The sequence below is a fragment of the Protobothrops mucrosquamatus genome, unplaced genomic scaffold, assembly GCF_001527695.2.
Source record: "Protobothrops mucrosquamatus isolate PMUCROS unplaced genomic scaffold, P.Mucros_1.0 scaffold_257, whole genome shotgun sequence".
Taxonomy (NCBI): Eukaryota; Metazoa; Chordata; class Lepidosauria; order Squamata; family Viperidae; genus Protobothrops; species Protobothrops mucrosquamatus.
The window spans coordinates 4794074-4801053 of NW_015386333.1; positions in this window are offsets into that span (position 1 = coordinate 4794074).

The following is a 6980-nucleotide window of genomic DNA, read 5'->3' on the forward strand; positions in this document are numbered from 1 at the left end:
ACATAGAATGAACTTATTTATGTATTAGAATTGCTTTTATTCAACTTGTGACTCTAAGTGGAATACTTTAATACTAAGTGGAATAGTTTAAACAATAATCTACAGTACATATAATATGATACAATAAAATTATATAGCAACAATAGTAGCAAATGCTATCAATGTCAATGTCAATTCAGTATAATGACAATATGCTGCTGTTACATATAGCAACATCAAACAACCAAATTCATATCAATTCAGATACATTTCTCATGCTTGTCCCAATCTCCAAATGGAGATCTAAAAAGCCACATTTAAAAAGATTATTTTCAGAATAGCACTAGCAGTAGCACTTAGATTTATATACCCCTTCACAGTGCTTTACAGCCTCCTCTAAGTGGTTTACAGAGGATTAATAATCGTTTTACCGAGCCCGGAAGGATGGAAGGATGAGTCAACCTTGAGCTGATGAGAATCGAATTGGCAGTCAGCAGATTTAGAAGGCAATTCTGCATTCTAACCACTACACCATCACAGCTCTTTATATTAGGAATATTAAGAGCAAGTATACTGTTCTTATATTTGGTGAAAGGGCATCCCACAACTGGGAGCTCCTGAACAGATTCCAAGACTCTTCTTGTTGCAACTCATATAGAGCAGGGATTCTCCCTAGGCATGGCTTGGCTGGAGCAAGTAGTTTTTAAAGGTAGCCAGATCCCAAACTATGTAGGACTGTAAAGGTGGTCACTAGCCCCTTGAATTGCATTTGGAAACAAACCATTAACCAGTGCAGCATCTGCAATATCGTTGTTATATGAGAATATAAGGTTTTTTGTTAACGCGTGGGGCCTTGGACTTTACATGATTTGCAGTTTTTAGCCAGTCTTCAACGGCAGTCCCATAGATGGCACATTGCAGTAGTCCACTTGGGAGGATAACAAAACAGAAGTGACTGTTACTAACACATTTTAAGAGCTACAAAAGACTCTTCCCCAAACGGATGAGCAAGTTCATCTTTGGGAGCTCTTTATTTTGTGTTTCGTCACTGACACTGGCATAGAAATGTGTACGCTGATTGGTCTGAATCATGTAGATGATCAGGGAAAAAAATCCTGGAATTGCAGTGGATGGCACAGTGAAAGCCACAGTTGAGTGTACTGCGTTCTTCTGATTCATTGGTAGACTCCAATTTTTACAGCAAACCTCCTGGGAAGCCGGGATCTATGGGATTTTCTTTTCTACTGCAGCTTGGCAATAAAAAGTCTTAGAACTTTTGTCTAGATTAGTGGTCACATTTAAATTAATTTAAATTGCATATTATTTTAAGAGTTAATAGCCTTATGTCATACTTTGTTTTGAAGAAACAGTAAACTGTTGATTTATACTTCCTTTTTTGTGGTTGCATTTCCAGAAGCCAACTGAATTTTATCATGGGACACATCCTGAGTCTTCCTCTTGAGCAACTGAGATAAATAGTTAAATTAGCATCCTAACGACTGTACCAAATATCCATCAGTGGGCAGGTGGATCTGATAAATGGCATTGCTAAAGTCTACTTTCCCAATTGTTTCAGTTCTTAAATCATCAATTTATTATTCAACCAAAGAAACCATTGAAAAAGATATTGAATAAAACAATCAATTAAGAACATTGAAATTGCTTGAATAAACAATTTTATATTTTATTTCATTGAAGAGGGAAATAGTTTATAGTTGTTTCTTTAACATGATTTAGATCCCTCTAATCTGGATATATATTGTTTTTAAACTTGATACTATATGATAAAGCAGACCGATTCGCTTTTTCTGAAACTGTATGAAACTTAATATAATTGGGGGAATTAGAACAATCCTTCTACAAATGTTTTCTTTTATAGTTTGATTAAAGAAACTACTGAGCCCCAGTTTTTGTTCTTCTTCTGTTGCTTTAATTTGATTAAATTCATTAAATATGTACATTTGAATAAAAATAAATTATTTTATTTAATTATATTAAAATAATTTAATTAAACAACCAGTTTACTGTAGCAGTTAAGGTCTGGCCTAGAAATCAGGAGTCTGGGAGTTGTAGCCCTTCTCTTAAACATGAAAGTTGGCTGGGTGACTTTGGGCCAGTATCTCTCTCTGTCTCAGCCCAACCCACCTCACAGGCTTGTTATGCAGAAAATAGGAGGCTAGAATGTTAGGTATGTTTGCTGTATTGAGTTGACTCTCTCTCTCTCTCTCTCTCTCTCTCTCTCTCTCTCTCTCTCTCTCTCTCTCTCTNAATCTAAAGCTGTACAGTCTACTTTTTTTACTACTTAACACCCCCCCCCCCCGCTTGTCTGCTATTTTTTGGAAGCAGACCTGGCAACCCTACATACATACAGTACACACAAATAACATAATAATAATTACATTAGAAATCTCCACTTTACAATATGTCTTCGAGGATATGGTTGGTAGAAGAAGTGGTACTGTTAAAAAGATGACTTGATTCGAGGTCAGCTTTCCAAGCCTGATGCTCATAAAACATTGCCCTGGCAAATCAACTGTAGCACTAACAAAAATCTGATGGCCCAGAGTCTGGTTCTCAGCGAAGTATTTGGTAATTCAGGAACATGCAATGTGTAAATATAACACAGCAAAAATAATACATTAGTTGTATATAACTAAACACAGACAAAAATAACATTAATTATATATAACTAAGGCTTAATATTCCCATAAAGGTTGGTTATATTACTCAAAATTGTTAGTTAATAATGTTATGTGCTCCTGGCTACTTTCCTTCGTGACCAGAGGCAAGCTCGCCTGACCAATAACCAGCCAAGACACAGTGAAGGCCTTTTGTTTCGTTTATTGCAATAAGCGGGGAGAGAAGGTATCAAAGCTTGGTTCTCTCCAAAGCTCCAACCCAAAATATTCCCTTCTTTATACATCCCTGTCCCAGCCGCTACATCCCTCCTTTTTCTCCATTGGCTAAGGTACTATGAGGTTACACTCTTTTTGTCTGCTTCTTACACATTTCCTGCTAACATATTAAATCATATTCACATATACAATAATAATAAGAAAAATGAAACATTTAAATAGTTATTTTAAACTCTGTGGATATTTATGTCCTCCTTGTAGAACAATAGGTTCTTTCCTGTTTTTCAATTCAGTGTGCCTTTCCTGGCTAGTCATTTCCTCTTACAGCTATTTTTTTTATAGTTTGTCTTTTTCCTTTTCCCACTCTAAGATCCAGCTAATTTTTGCCTATGTGTTTATCTTACATCCTTCCTTTATGCTCTCCTTTCCTGTTTCCCAACCATTATAGTTTTTTTCTCCACTCAGTAAATTTCCACTGCAGCAAATTCAATTTTAAATTTCTCTTTCAATATTAAATTTTTGAAGACCTTTCCTTTACTTCTATCAAATCCCCCCTTTTGATTTTTATTATACTGAAAGGTCTTCATTATCATGCTTAGAAAATCTTATAACCATTAACTGTATAACTTCTTCTTTTCCTAAGGCTTTCCTAAAAGCCTTTCCTACAGCTTTGGTTAAAGTAGATGCACATGAATAATAATAATAATAATAATAATAATAATAATAATAATAATAATAATAATAATAATAATAATAATAATAATAATAATAATAATAATAATAATAATGATAAAGTTGGAAGGGACCTCGGAGGTCATCTAGTCCAACCTCCAACACATAAGTCCTATAACCATTAAAAAAATTAGGCCAAGAAACATTTGTCTTAACCATTCAGTGTTGAGAAACCAATTAGTTAACCAACCCCAATTGCTCCACATATTTTCATACTTTTGTTCAGGAGCTTTAGCCACTTTCCTGATTCCTTTTGCAATATCCATTACTACTTCATGATTGTCATCTACCTTTAAATCCCACAAACAAGTTTTTACCTTTATTTCTCAGGCTGCTCTGGTGTGTTGTCTTCAGTAATATTAGAATTAGAATCCACCCCTCATGATTATTACACAGTATTTCACACCCACAAATTGATCCACAATCACAACAGCAATAACAGCAACAGCAATCACAATGACAATAACAAAAAATATACATTTACCACCTAATTCTTACAATTTACAATTCTACGTTTTCAGTTTCTAATGGTATGACTTCTGTCTTAGTTATCCGTTTTATTTGTAACAACCCACTTTTACTTCTCTCATGATTCACCACCAGCATCTTTGTTCTTCGTCTGGGGTCACCTGGAATTCTAATAGAGATATTCAAAATAGGTAGGGGTTCTGGTCCACTACCCATTCAAGTCCTTTTAAATGTGGCTTTCAGTCCTTGTCCTGGAATGACCATCCAACCTCTTTCAGGTCCAGTCATCACCTTCACTCGTGTGTAGTGAGTCCAACCCTTCTCAGCCCTCCAGACAGCAGATTCAATATAAGGAACTTCCCTTCTTTGGTTGTAGAAGTTCCTCCTTCCATTTATGAATGAGCACCCACTGTCCCGGCTGGATCTTATGGATTGGAAATTCCGAAGGAGCTGTTTGTTCCACCAAGCCTTCCTGACAAAGAGAAGACAGAGACCCCAGTACTTGCTCTACATTTAGCTATTTGTCTCCCTCCTTTGGGAGCCTTAACCCTTTATTAACCATTTTACATATCAAACATCCTTCTGTGGCCCTTTGGGCTATCCCATAAATTTCAAGGGTAGCATAGAATTTCAAAACATTTCTACCTATGCTTTAATTCCGGAATGACTCCCCTCATATAGTTTTTGGATCACCATTCTTGCAGTATCTTGTGATAACCACAGAATTCCCTTAATGCCATTTTTGTTGTTTGGTAATTATAAATCTACTATAGCCTCAATCCTTTTACTATCTATTTTCCTTTCCCCTTCAATTAAAATATATCCTAGATATTTTACCTCCTTTCATACCAATTGGGCTTTATTTGCTAGACACCCTCAATCCTTTCTTCTGTCAAAAAGTTGCTTTCCCATTTCTTTATAATTCCCAGAATAAGATCTTACAAAACTGGGAAGCTACATAAAAATGTATTTGCTTCCACAGCTTAAAAGTGTAGGAAAGAAAAAAGAAAAATCATTTGTCCTATGTTAGATAGACTATACTTGTCCATGGAAGCTCTATCAAAAATTGTCTCATTTTTCTTTCTCCTCCCCCTTTCACCCTGATTAGATACCATGTTACAAAAATATAACTCAATAAACTTATTGTAAATTACACATTTAGGATTTTAAAAAGTAAAGCACATAGGCTCACCGATCAGCATTGAGTCAACATTTTCTGGAATGCCTTTTGTCTCAGGCAGATAATATTCAAATCACTCTTGTGGCAGCACATCAAAAAACAACAGGATAGCTAAGAAGACAAAAGATTGTCTCCCCCTTCCCCAACTCATCAAACCAGACAGAGTAAAAATTTATACAAAACTTTGCTTTCAGAGAACTTGAAACAGCCCTCAGGAGGAAAAATGCCATAACATTTACAGAAGTGGCTTGCCAAAACCTCCCTCCTAGGGCTGAACAAAAATAAATCAGCCCCAAATCACTCAGCCATCCCTCATGGCCAAAGCAGGATTTGAACTCAAATCCAGCCTTGCAGCCTGTGGCTATAACCTTGAAACCAAATTGGTTTTCCATAAAGATTTCCCTTCCCCTCCTTGGCTCCAAGGAAAAGGAAAACAAATTGAACACACACAGTATGCAGCAATTAATCATCTCTTTTGCAGTAGCAAGGAGGCCCAAAGATACATATTTTACCAGATGTTAATAAAACATCATAGGATTGTTCCTTTTTGACAAGAATACCCTCAAATGCATTATTAAGGATAAATCCAAACTAAAATGCAAAGGAAAATCACTGAAACATGCCACACATACAAAAACAAAATATCAGAGTTGGATGGGACATTAGAGGTCCTCTAGTCCAACCCCTTACTGAAACTAGAAACTCTATCCATTTCAGACCCTATCAATTTCTAACCTCCTCTCAAAAACCTCCAATAATGAAGCATCCACAGTTTCTGGAGATAATTATCCCACTGATTAATTATTCTTACAGTCAGGAAATTTTACCCAATTTCTGTTCTTTAAAAAAAACAAAAACAAATATGCAGACAGAAACTGCCTCCCCACCTTTTTTTCTTTCTTTTTTCTGTATCTCTTACTTTTCCAAGGCAGAAATTCTTGGGTTAAAAAAGTAACAAACTAAACATGTTTAGAATAGATTACTTACTCCTCAATTTTTATATATTTGCAATATTTGTGAACATTCAGGATCCCTTAAAAGTAACCTGGAATTAAGGAGAAACTTCCTAACAGTGAGGACGATCAACAAGTGGAACAGCTTGCCTTCAGACGTAGTAGATGCTTCATCACTTGAGATTTTTAAGAAGAGACTGGACAGCCACTTGTCTGACATGATATAGGGTCTCCTGCTTGAGCAAGGGGCTAGACTAGAAGTCTTCCAAGGTCCCTTCTAGCTCTATTCTGATTCTGAAAGCCATATTTTAAGTGGTTATATTTACTCTATTGCATGATTTTGTTGAAAGAAAAATCATCAGGTCCAGTCCAAGCCAGGAGTAAACAAAATAGAGGCTAAGGTCTGGAAATAAAATGGAGGCTAAGATGCTGGAAATAAAAATGGAGGCTGTCTGTTTAGAAAGGTTTAATGATGAGCAGAACCACCAGCAGTATGTGATTCCAGGACAGCTGACCAACTGGCCGAGTCAATGGATGGATCTTCATGGGGCTCTGAGACTTTGAAGTGGAAATGTTTCTGGGTTGTGCAATGGAACCCCCAGAGGCGCGCAGCAAAAAAAAAGAACTGAAGAGGAGGAAATTGAGAACTTTTTTAGCGGGTTGTTTTAACAAATTTTTAGGGGGTACGGGGAGGGCCGGGGGGGGCATGGGGGATGCCTCTCTGGGGCTAAGGCCGAGCCTGTCTGAGGGACGCGGCGTGGGAGTGGAGGGGGAGGTGGTTAGGGGGTCAAGAGAGGGTGGGACGATTAGTAC